The 13,452-nt window shown below is 47.9% G+C and overlaps 1 protein-coding gene across 8 annotated transcripts in view; it reads right to left on the bottom strand.

Annotated features, from left to right (window-relative positions):
* CACNA1E (calcium voltage-gated channel subunit alpha1 E) overlaps positions 1-13,452 on the bottom strand; it is a 507,516-nt gene that overhangs the window by 279,464 nt on the left and 214,600 nt on the right. The gene's annotated exons all lie outside the window — the stretch shown is intronic.

Genomic DNA, 13,452 nt, shown 5'->3' with positions numbered 1-13,452 from the left:
AGTCAGGGAAGTCCCTTCTCCCTCATCTGCAGTAGCAGCTGGTCAGACCTTTGAGTTATCCTATTCCCAACAGAGAGGACGCACCCCAAACTTGGATTTGTTTGTTGGAGAAGAGAGGCTGATGTCAAAGTCACTCTAATAAAACTTTAAGGAGTCCGTGAGAATTGTCATCTTCTCTCTATCTCACACACACACACCCACCACCACCACCACCACCCTCCATGGCACCTGCCTCCCCCTTACCCAATCTTTTATTTTGAACGAGTGTGAGAAATGAAAACAGAGGAGGGTGAGGCAGAGGCAGGAGAGGACAAGGCAAGAACAGCGAGGAGGAAGCTGGAACATGAAGGAGTGGGCTGTGCTCCTCAGGAGAGAGCATGTGGGATTGAAGTAGTAATTAGGAAAGACTGGGGACAGCAGTGAGCACCTCCCCATCTCCAGCACCGAAGACTAGCTGTGAAGCATCCATCTGGGCGACCTGTCTCTAGAACAGAGACTACAACACTTACCCAGAAAGGGAACCAGGAGGAGGCCTCTAGTTCCCTCTTCCAAATGAGGAGTGAGTAGATGGTGAACTACAGAGCACTGTGAGCTCTCGCCGGATGGAGCCCCTAAATCACAAAATGTTGTGTTTATGGTGGTTATTAACCAGAGTTCAACTGGGATCCAGATCTAGCATCATGATGTGTCACAGGCTTAGAAGGCAAGAAAAAAAAGAGAAACATCCCATAAACAAGAATGTGGGTTGGCTTGGTCTTTTGACTATTGTTCTATCAGAAAAATAAAAATCATAATAATCATATAGCAATGTTCTCGCAAAAGCATTTTTTAAAATAATGTCTCCACTGAATATCAAAAATAAAAGCCCACACACTCATCAATTCTTACCCATTATTTGAATCAGTAGGAGAGGCTCAGACTGTGAACCCAGAAGGCAGGACTATGTCTCTGCTCTGGGCAAGATGAACAGATCTTTAGCATATAATGGGCTAGATTATAAGGTCTGCTGACGGGGTTTTGGTACAACTCCAAAAGGTTAAACAAAATTATAGCTGAGGGCAGTGCTGGAGGGAGGAGGCAAGACAGAAGAGAGGGACTCTTGGAGGACACTAATTGTTTGTCCCTCATTTTGAACAGACACAGAGTCATTCAGGGAAGTGGTTCTATCTCCTCGGCAAGCATTGTCCCATCCCCACTCATGTGCTGCAACCGGGTCCACTTTCCTACTTCAACCGCGCAATGGCATCCCATGGAACACCCCTGGTAACGCTATGTGGCCCTGAATGACGTGGCCCCGCCCCCTTCTCCAGCCTCCCTCAACGTAGCCTCATCTCCGTCACAGTGTGACAGGCCCGCTGGTCTTCTGTTTCCCAGACCTGCCAGGCTCTGCCACCGTCAGTCCTTCCCTGCCCTCTGCCTCTACCCTCTTGACCCCACCCCCTTCCCTCTTGTCTTCTTTTTCCAGCCAAATGCTGCCCAGTCTCCAACCTTCCACATCAACAGCAACTCCTTGTACGTCCTCCCTCAGGTTAGGTTAGGTTCCCAGTTTAAAGCCCTCCCAGCCTCCTCACAGGTCTCCTTGGCAGCACTTTGAAAACTATTATATTTAAGCATATTTAACATCTGTCTTCTCTGCTGGGTGGCAAGCTCTAAGACAACAGAAAGGACATCTCTCTCCACGGCCGCATCCCTCGGAGTCAGCACAACGTGCGGAACACACGGAAGGTGCTCGACGCATACGGGCTGCCTCCACCCTTCCTTCCTCCCTGTCTTCGACTGGCCCCTCCACGTCTTCCCTGGAACCCGAACCCCCTGGAACCTGAAACCCCTCCAGGTTTCAGATGTGGGTGCAAGGCATGTTCAGCCCTGAGTGGGCCGAGCTGCAACAGACCTCACCCTGCTCATCCCTTTTCACCCAGACTTTTGACTCAGACCCAACAGCAAAGACACAGCAGACCCGTCCGTTTCATTTTGTCTCCCCATGGCCAGTTATGTGGCCCTGGGCTAAGGACCAACGCCATAAGCCCAGCTGGGCTCCACAGGGGTAGGAGGAGGAGGTAAGATGCACGGGACGCCCACAGTGACGTAAATCATGAGACTTCAATGCAAATGTCACCTCAAATTGTGAACCAGCCACACCTGTCACTCAGCCTCCCAGTCACTGTCCCAGAGTTACAATCCAGGGAGAAAAGCCATGGCCTTGAGCTCCTCTCCTAACCACTGTGTCACCACAGCCCAGGCTTCTGACAGAAGAGTGGCAGCCGAGACAGAAGGAAATGAAAGACAGGGTTGGAGGACATTGGAGCTCGGTCTTCCCAGTCAGCGCTCCTCAGAGCGGTAACTAGAGCTCTCCAATGGGGCAACCCGACTGAGGGAAGAGGGACATTCTCTTCAGCCCTCCTTTGTAACAACCACACCCCTCTAACCTGTGTATATCTGTATGAAGGAGGGAGGAGAAATGGCGGGCCAGAAGATGAAGCCAAAATATTAATTAACTAATTAATTAATAAAAGGCAGGGGGCAGGGGAATCTGGGTAATGCAGGGTTTTCATCATCCGTAAAGATGAAAAATGAAGGCCTCTGTTCCAGCTGTTACTCTTGGACTTTCTTTGTTGTTGTTGATAATCACTGTGGAAGGATTTGATCAGTTCTGATGAGATTAGATACGCTACCCAAAGGAAGTGAGAGAGAGATCCCACATTCAAGTTGCAGTAAACATCAGTCATGAAACAAAATGACAAACAATGGAAATCGTTTAATTAGCCACAGTTTTGGAATTTGCAGTAGACTGTAGTGAGACTTGTCTCTGAGGCTGCAAGTTTTATGGAGATAAATGACTGTTCTGAATGAGCGCTCCCAAACCCGAGTATTTTGGATACTTTCATTGTTTATACACTTTTTTTTCGAAGTTGCTTTATGTGTATTTTAGCATTTATCTTCATATTATCACTGTCCTGGGGGAAGGTATCACTGCTCACTGATTTGCTATTTTGTTGCATTGCCTTTCGGGGCACTTTTGCTGAGGCCGCTGGGCCTCAGAGGGTAGAGCGTGGGCTCTGGAATTGTTGGTAACGGAATTAAAATGGCATTCCCTGCCCTTCGTAGCTATTTGGCTACAAAGCACCTGACATAGCCCCTTTCAGCATTGATTTCCTCAACGCGAAAATGGAGACAGTTGTCAGCCTTGTTGCGTTTCTACATTTAAAATGACCTGTACCAGGGCTGAGACGCAGCATGAAGGCTTTCCCATTTAAAATAAGACGTGTTAGCCATGGCTAACAGACACATGAGAAAATGTTCATTATCACAAGCCATCAGGGAGATTCAAATCAAAACCACATTGAGATAACACCTTACACCAGTCAGAATAGCCAAAATCAATAAGACAGTAAACAACGTGTGTTGGAGAGGATGTGGGGAAAGGGGAACCCTCTTACACTGTTGGTGGGAATGCAAGTTGGTGCAGCCTCTTTGGAGAACAGTGTGGAGATTCCTCAAGAAATTAAAAATAGAACTTCTCTATGACCCTGCAACTGTACTACGGGTGTTTACCCTGAAGATACTGATGTAGTGAAAAGAAGGGCCATCTGTACCCCAATGTTCATAGCAGCAATGGCCACGGTCGCCAAACTGTGGAAAGAACCAAGATGCCCTTCAACAGATGAATGGATGAAGAAGATATGGATATGGTCCATATATACTATTGAGCATTATGCCTCCATCAGAAAGGATGAATACCCAACTTTTGTAGCAACATGGACGGGACTGGAAGAGATGATGCTGAGTGAAAGAAGTCAAGCAGAGAGAGTCAAGTATCATATGGTTTCACTTACTTGTGGAGCATAAGAGATAATACGGAGGACATGGGGAGATGGAAAAGAGAAGGGAGTTGGGGGAAATTGGAGGGGGAGACGAACCATGAGAGACTGTGGAGTCTGAGGAACAACCTGAGGGTCTTGATAAGGTGGGGATTGGGAAGTTGGGTGAGCCTGGTGGTGGGTATTAAGGAGGGCATGCATTGCATGGAGCACTGGATGTGATGCATAAACAATTAATTCTGGAACACTGAAAATAAATTTAAAAAATTAAAAAAAAAATTTTTAAATAAACAAATAAAATAAAATAAGACATGTGAGCGCCTGGTGGAATGGGAGCCATCACCATCAACACTGGCATCGTCATTATTTCATTCACTTGTCACAAGACACAGTGAAAAAGTTAGAGCAAGTGCTGTCCTCACTTCACAAAGGAAACTGAGGTAGAGATCATTGAAGTGTCACCCAGCATCACGGAGACAATGCGTTGTAGTGTCAGGACCAGAGCCCACAAGCCCCGAAACATTCAGTCCCCTAGATTAAACTGTTCCCATAGAAGATCCGCATATATACTCCAGCTAATGAAATGTTTCCTCCCACCCCAGCTGGACGGCCTAAGCACAATCAAGTAGCAGCAGCTTCCCACTGTCAGGGACAGTGGGGCACAACCACAAACCAGGCGGTGGGTCCCTGTTCACCGCGATCCGGCTGGGACACCCTCCACAAGTTGCTTGGCCTCTGGGGCCTCTGTGTGCTCTTCTGTGACAGATAATAAATGAGGGAAAGCCAAGGGGCACCTGGGTGGCTCAGCCTGTTACGTGTCTGCCTCTGGCTCAGGTCATGCATGATCTCTGGGTCCTGGCATTGAGCCCCGCGTCTGCCTCCTTGCTCTGCGGGGAGTCTGCTTCTCTCTCTCTCTCTCTCCCTCTGCCCTTCCCCACTGCTCCTTCTCACTCTTAAATTAAAAAAAAAAAAAACAACTTTAAAAAATAAATAAATAAGGGAAAGCCAGGGCAATTTAGCATCCTCCTAAATCTGAAATTCAGTAATCAAGTTTTAGTAACTGTAAACTTCACTTTCCTTTGTGTCTTCTCTTTAAGCTCTGTACACCTTCTTTTTCCTTTCAACACCTGTCCTGCTTCCCTTCAACCCCTCCTGTGGGCAACTACTCTGCACTCATCACCTCTGCTAGCTCCTGACTTCAGGGAGACGTGCATTAAATAGTGCTGCTGAATTGCACATTTCACACGGATGAACTTGAGCTTCACGGTGGACTCCATCTGCAACACAGACTCCAGGGGACACCTCTCTGCCTAGGTGAGGGGACGTGCGTCAGCCACAGAAGGCAAATGTAAACACGCCCCTCAATTCAGAAGCCTACCTGGTAATCCGACAGAATGAATATTTATGCTACATCCATCTCTGCTTTGCAGACATGCCGCGGAACGCCCTTGCTGCCACGCTCTCCCACACGCACTCACACACGTGGAAGAGGGCACGCACCGGAGGGCACGCACCGGAGGGCACGCACTGGAGGGCACGCACCGGAGGGCAGGCACTGGACGGCCCTAGGAGGGACACGGTCTGACTTAGAAAGCAACTTGCCATCATATTTTCTCTAAGCTGTTCTGAATGGACGTAAAGCCAGGAAAATAGCCCCAAACTGACCTCCCCAAGGATTCTGAAGCCTCTCCCACTCCCTCTCCCACTCCCTCCTTATTAACACCACGGCCAATTCAGGCCTTACTCGGTTCTCTCCAGTTCCAGCTTCTGTCAGTCAGTGGGGGAGGCAAGAAGCAGCCATTCAGGAAAGAGAAACGATGCTAAAACCAGAACATAGTAGCTGCTCAATAAATATCTTTTGAGTGACTCAAAGATAGTTCTCAATACTGAAAAAATGTCCTGTATGAAAGGACAATTTCGCAGCACTCAAGGAGTAATCCCCACTCACCCACCTGTCCACTACCACCTGGGACCCTCATTCAGAGTCTCCCTGAAGGAACTGGGTTTCTCACTGGCACAGACCTGAGAGATCTCTAAGCTCCGCGAGAAACAAAATTCCTTATTCTAACTCCAGCCTTCCCATCATTTATCTATCTGGAGGAAAACGCACTTTAAAAAAATAGTAATAATAATGTTCTGATGAAAGGAGCTGCCGCAAGCAGCAGCCGTGTGCCCCCAGTGTGGGGTTAGACATCTCCCAAATGACGAGCCCCAACACCCCCCCCCCTCACCGAGCCCTCCCGTGCCCCCCACCCCCCGCTTCACCCACGGAGAGCAGAGAGGATGAGCACAGGGCGGGTCTGTAAATCCTGCCAGGCTCACGGTATATAAATACAAGTGTTGTGGTACTATTACCACAGAGGTTTAAATCGGGCAGGGGGCCCCGGGACTGCGTTCGCAACACCTCCCCCACATTCTCGGCACTGGAGACGGGGCTCCCACCGGGAAACTGCTTTCCTCGATCTGTAGCTGCTCAGGAAACTCGTGTATTAGGGCGGCCTCCTTACAGAAGCCCTCTAAAAATACCTATCAATGTATATTTAGCTCCAGATACCACCCTCCTACCAACAGGCTTCAGGCTGAAGCACTCGGCGTGTGCTGCTCAGGAAAAGCTGGGGACCTGCGCTGGCAGCCCCCAGCATGTCCTCTGGCTTTCCTCTTTCCTGCTCCTTCTTCCTTTATCTCTCCTCTTCTCGGCTTGGTTATGCACATCCCCCCAAACTGCGGCCAAAGACATGGTCATGGCTCCCTCTCCTCTCCCTGCCAAGACCTCAGAATGGATTGCTTCCAGGATAAAGAAGTCCTGTGCAGACTTAGAACGCATCATTCCAGTCCAGCTCAAAGCCTGCAGGGGTTCCCCACTGCCCCCCACCCCGGCTCCCGGGCCAGGCCGGCTTGAGCTCCTGCAGACCTCCAGGCTGAGCTCTCAGACGCCACCAGCCAACACCCCAGAACGGTCCTGCTTACTCTCCCTCTTGCAGCTGCAAGGGTTTGGACGAAGCATTCCTTCCCCTGAAAACCTCCTCTTCCTTGTCTCAATCCCACCTGCCCATCTTGCATCCGAATTTAAATGTTACTTCTTTCGGAAAGTTTGCCCTAATCCCCCCCAAAGGTAGGTTGCTGCCCTTCCTCTTGGTTTTCACGACATGTGGGTCCCGGCGTGGGACACTCAGCCCCAGCCCACCCACAGCCACGCACACCGAGCACAGTGCCGGGCACACTGTGGGTGTGCGACCACGTCTCGTGAAGGAAGACAGAAGGGTGGAGTGAGGGGCTCAGTAGAAAAAAAAAGAGGAAAAGCCCCAAGCTTAGATACACCTACCCACTCTCCAGGGCTTGCATGCAGACACTCATAGTTAAGGAATAGTCAAAACAGGTCATCTCCCACAGTAAGGATGCCAAACTGTTGGCACAGCATGCTCTGAGCAGTAACATACATACACACATCCATACGTGTGCATGTGGGATTACATACTACACAGTCTTTGGCACGTGGGTTAACAAACAGCAGCTTTCACTGTACCGCAAGTGGCAGGTGACTCACTCCTGTTGCTTTCTCCTTACCACCCCCTACAGCTACGTCTAGAAGGCTGGGTCTTCAATATTTCGCCCTGACCCTACCCCCGACGCCATCACCCAGGAAGCAATCCCCAAAAGGTAACACTGAGAACCCTGAAAACAGGCCTAAGTGACTAGAACCCTGTACCTCTTACTAACCTGAGTGAATTTACTAACTAAATCTTTTCTTTATTTATCTGACAGAGATCACAAGTAGGCAGAGAGGCAGGCAGAGAGAGAGGAGGAAGCAGGCTCCCTGCAGAGCAGAAAGCCCCATGTGGGGCTCGATCCCAGGACCCTGGGATCATGACCTGAGCCGAAGGCAGAGGCTTAACCCACTGAGCCACCCAGGTGTCTGGGAGACTGAATTCCCAGCTCTCCTTTCTCTAACAGAGTGATCAGAATGATGAGAGCCAGCTGGGACGAGTCATAGCTACGTGAGAGAGACATTGTAGATTAAGGTGAAGGACTGGTAACAGATAACACTTCCCTAGGCCCAAGCCCAGGCTTCCCTCCACACTCTCTTTTGCATCCTATAGGTGATGAGAGATTCTGGGATGAAGCAAAGGATTCAATTCAACTGACATTTACCTACTACAATCCAGGCCCTAAGGCTACAGAGAGGAATAGTGTTGAAAGACAGTTTTCCAACACTTGTTGTTTCCGGTCTTGTTGATTTTGGCTATTCTAATTGCTCTAAGGTGGTATCTCAATGTGGTTTTGATTTGAATCTCCCTGATGGCAAATGATGATGGACATTTTTTCATGTGTCTGTTAGCCATTTGTGTGTTGGAGAGGATGCGGAGAAAGGGGAACCCTCTTACACTGCTGGTGGGAATGCAAGCTGGTGCAGCCACTTTGGAGAACAGTGCGGAGATTCCTTAAGAAATTCAAAATAGAGCTACTCTATGACCCTGCAATTGTACGACTGGGTATTTACCCCAAAGATACAGATGTAGTGAAAAGAAGGGCCATCTGTACCCCAATGTTCATAGCAGCAATGGCCACAGTCACCTATGGCCATTGTGGAAAGAGTCAATATGCCCACTGTGTTCCATGGAAAGAGTCAAGATGCCCTTCAGCAGATGAATAAAGAAGATGTGGTCCATATATACAATGGATTATTATGCCTCCATTAGAAAGGATGAATACCCAACTTTTATTATCAACATGGATGGGACTGGAAGAGATTATGCTGAGTGAAATAAGTCAAGCAGAGAGAGTCAACTATCATATGGTTTCACTTACTTATGGAGAATAAGGAATAACACAGAGGACATAGGGCGATGGAGAGGAGAAGGGAGTTGGGGGAAATCGGAGGGGGAGAGGAACCATGAGAGACTGTGGACTCTGAGAAACAAACTGAGGGTTTTGGAGGGGAGGGTGGTGGTGGGTATTAAGGAGGGCATGTATTGCAGGGAGCACTGGGTGTGGTGCATAAACAATGAATTTTGGAACACCAAAAAAAAAAAAAAAATTAATTAATTAAAATTTAAAAAAAGAAAGAAAGAAAGACAGTCCTCACCCTTTCTTCTCTATTCTTAGCCACAGCCGAGGAGCATCTCTGCGCTCCCATCCTCCTCTATCAGTCACCCAGCTCTTCCAGGTACTATGATTTATTATAAAGACTACTAGGGGATAAGGACTTCAAATAATGTAGAATTTTCCAGGTGGCCTAACAAATGTTTAGAAACCACATGTCCTAAATTGTTACCAATACAAGAGATCCCAAGTTATGTAAGGTACTAGTTTGTTAAAGGAATGGCAAATTCCACTGTCTTTTAGGAGAAATGAGAATATATTAACTTTGGTGTGTCACAGTCCTAGCACTTGCTCGAGTGTTCCATGATACAAGTTTGTTCAAAAAATGGGTAAACGTGTGAATGAACGAACAAGCCTATTAATGAACTTGTGATTCAGCTTTTATACATTAACCCCACAAGAACTAAGCTACAGGGCTTCTTAACCACAGAGACAAGTCTTAGGATGGACATATGGGACTCGGGTCCTCCTGAAGTCACATGGGAAGCTGCAGCTCTGGGATGGGGATATTTGCCAAATCATGCACCGCGCACCCCACATTGCATCAAGGGAACTGAAGGAACACGCATTCACAGAGATTGCATACGACACACAGAGCCCGTCAGCTTGGCAGGTGGCTGACAGTGTGAAGAAGGACCCTGGTGCCAGCAGATGTGGGCTCAAGTCCTGCATCGAGTAGTTTCTCGTAAGTCCCTCCCCGAACCTGTCTTCTTCGTCTATGACATGAGGATAATAAGACCTCATTTGGGGGATTATGAGCCTTAGATGAATAAAGCACATACATTAGCTTCCTAAACCATGAACTCTCTCAACTTACAGACCTAAGAATACCAGAGGTTGGAAGGTCAGAGGGACCCAGTCCCCAGCTACTCCTTCCTTAGCAAAGGTCACTGATAGAAGGTCTTTCACCGAACCAGCCGTCTGACACCTCAACACCCCCTCCGTCGGTCCCTCTCCTCGAGTCACACGCTGAGAGCTGAGAAGTTGTGCAGTCTCAGCCGGAGGCGCTGTGTCACGCTCCAGCACCTGTCATTCCCTCTGCACACAGGAGGAAAATGTGCAGGGACACCTGGAACTCCAGTGGGAAGTAGGCGCTGCCAGCAGGGACCACTGCAGTGGCGGATGTCAGGAAGCCCGGAGGGGGGCTGTCCCAGGCAAAGCACCAGCCCTGGGTCAAAGGGCACAGTGCCGAACCACGAGCTGCAGTCAAGAAGCAGTGACCTCGGACAGAGCACTTAACCAACCTGAGGACTCAATGAGTCACATCAAGAGGCTGATCTGCTTGGCTGCCTGGTTGTTATTATAACATATCTCACTGCTTCTAAGACCCCAAGAGTTGTAAGGTATCCTGTGAGCTCCTTCTTAGCAAAGACAGAAAGAAAAATGCTGTCAATTACACAATATCGTGTCCTTATTGTAAGACATGGGCTAACGTCGACGATGCTCCAGCTTGAGAAACGGGCACTGGGGAGCAGTGCGCTGTGCTGTGTGACATGCCATGTGCACCGCAGGCTAAATCCGAGGAGCCATTCCTGGGGAACCCTCAGCAGGAACCTCTAGAGCACCAAACCTTTTCCCTGGGGCACATTCATGTGGGAATTAAGGAGAGAGAAAGGAATCGGGAGGTGTAAGAACAGGGACAAAGTCCTGTTGGTTCCAATGGACAGCAGGGACATTTTGGCAAAGTCTGAAGAGCCACTATTAAGAGGCTGGAGGGCTGAGCAGGCCCTCAGAGAATGAAGAGGATGAGTGACATGGCCTCGGGGTCACCACCTGGGCCCACTCGTGTGCACCCCGACACAGGCAAGCAAGGACATGGAGGACCTTCCTGGCCATGCTAATGGAAAGATCCTGGTGATTCCTACAAACCTGCTCCTCAAGCCACATGGCAACCCTTCTGGGAAGCCTGTGCCTCAGTTTCCAACAGTCTTCTCCCATCCTGTCAAAGGGTCCAGTTCCTCCACCTCCCCTCACACATACTAGCGGCCGGACCCCACACCAGAACGGCAGAGCCACCTTTAGAAGCACTTCAACCTGTCATGATGCCTCTCAAAATGTGATGTCCTAAAGACGTACACTGCAACACTTTTAATCATTAACTAAAATAGCCCAAACCAGAAGGCAACCTCGCTGTCAAATCATGGAAAAAATGGAGAAGTCGGGGCGCCTGGGTGGCTCAGTGGGTTAAAGCCTCCTCTGGCTCAGGTCATGGTCAGGTCCTGGGATCAAGCCCCGCATCGGGCTCTCTGCTCGGCAGGGAGACTGCTTCCTCCTCTCTCTCTGCCTGCTTCTCTGCCTACTTGTGATCTCTGTCTGTCAAATAAATAAATAAAATCTTTAAAAATGGAGAAGTCCTCATCTTCCATGGACATCCATGTAATAAACTGCTGGTCGAGCATTACAGATTTTTACCAAAATATAGAGTAATATGTACTATGTCCATACGGCTTTGACAAAAGGCCGCAAAATTATATGCATTGATAAGAAAACTTCCTTAGCACTGAAAGGTCTGGAAGGAAACACCACCAAACAGTTATGAATTCTTCATCAGTAAACTGTTTTTCTCTTTTGACTTTCCAATATTTTGTTTAATGGACACATAATAATTTAAAATAAAAATAAATGGATGAGGGGCACCAGGGTGGCTCGGTCAGTTAAGCATCTAACTCTTGACTTCAGCTCAGGTCATGATCTCAGGGTTGTGAGATCGAGCCCCACATCAGGCTCTGTGCTGGGTGTGGAACCTCCTTAAGTGTCTCTCTCCCTCCTCCTCTTCTTTGCGCCCCCCAACTCTCTAAATAAGTAAATGGTGAGATGAGAAATTTCAAATGGCCTCTGACACATACAGAACTCAACAGGACCAAGAGCGCACACAATGTGGACATATAAACCACATGCATTGCAGTATGTGGTACTTTGCTCCCAGATAGAATCACAATATTTCTAAAGGACTCAGATTCTCGTTTAGATCTCTCACGATATAGTAGTATTACTTATGTTAGGGACATTTAAAACATCATCAAGCCACTATCAAAAAGTCAAAAGATAAGAAGCCTTGGCGGGGACGTGGAGAAAAGGGAGCCCTCACGCACTATTGGTGCAAATGTTAAATTGGCACAGTCACTATGGAAAATAGTATAGAGGCTCCTCAAAAAATTAAAAATAGAAATACCATAAATCCAGCAATTCCACTTCTGAGTATATAACCAAAGGAAATAAAACCACTAACTTGAAGACATACTTACACCCCCATGTTTGCTGTAGCATTATTCACAATAGCCAAGATAGGAAAACAACCTCAAAGTCCATCGGTGGGTGACAAAGGAATGCTACTTAGCCTTAAAAAAAAGAATGATGCCATTTGCGATGATACGGATGAACTCAGAGGACATTATGCTAACTGAAATAACCCAAGCACTGAAAAGAAAACTACTTCATGATCTCATTTCTATGCAGAACCTTAAAAAAAAAAATCGAACTCACAGTAACAGAGAAATGAATGGTACTTGCTAGGAGCTGGGAGTGGGGGAGAAACCTGTCAAGAGTGCAAACTATCAGCTACAGAGGAGTAAGTCCCGGACACCAGCATGGTGACCACACGGTGACTACAGTTAATAATAATGTACCATACACTTCAAATTTGCAGAGTGGAGCTCAAGTGATCTCACCACACACATGAAACAGGTAACCGTGTGAGATGACGGGTATGTTCATTAGCTTGATTGTGGTAATCATTCTGCAGTGTGTATCTAAACATCACAACACGCACTTTAAATATATACAATTTCTATCTGTCAATCATACCTCCATAAAGCTGAAAAAAATAAACCATGAGAAACATGGCCCAGGTGTGCTGCATTGTCGATGACCACGCACTTCTGAAACACTATGTACAAATTATCTTCATAGACGAAGCCGTGTTTAAGATTCAGTAGAATTTTTTTTTTATAAGAGTAACCTTCAGAAAATCCTCCCATAAGACAAATGTTTTTAAACATCATAGTCTCCATTTACCTGTTCCCTGTACTAGTGGTTTGCCTGCTGATGAGCCGCATTCGAACATTCCAGTCCTACACACCTTCCCCTTCTTCTCTTTCACCTAATCGCGATTGGTGGGAAGGTTAAAGTATGAGTACTGCATGTGTTCCACAAGACATGAGTGGACGCGAACATTCCCAAGCTCTCGTTTTCCTCAGACTTTATCTACCTCCGCTCCTCTGTTCCCTGGAACAAATTTCCTCTTTGTTCCCCCCTCCTTTTGATCAGTCATAATGGTGGCTCCTAGATTCCCCTCCTCACTTTTCTACTGCATTCTCTTCTTTTCCACACAGGTCTGGCAAGCAGCTGGGTATGGGACTTCTCAAGTCACACCCCTTACTGCCGCAGTCATGCCCACACAGGCCAGGGGCTCCCCCATGAGGCCTGGGCCACTACCCTCCCATGCAGGCACCAAAAGCCACCAGACACAAACAACAGCGAGCAACCACAAAAGCCCAGAAAGTCATGCCCATTACCACCAGTCCCAAGGCCATCA

Source organism: Mustela putorius, unplaced genomic scaffold (genome assembly GCF_011764305.1).
Source record: "Mustela putorius furo isolate JIRA1106 unplaced genomic scaffold, ASM1176430v1.1 tig00537335_pilon_pilon_pilon, whole genome shotgun sequence".
Taxonomy (NCBI): Eukaryota; Metazoa; Chordata; class Mammalia; order Carnivora; family Mustelidae; genus Mustela; species Mustela putorius.
The sequence above is the reverse complement of the archived record's forward strand: the minus strand, read 5'-3'. Positions and strand labels throughout refer to the sequence as shown.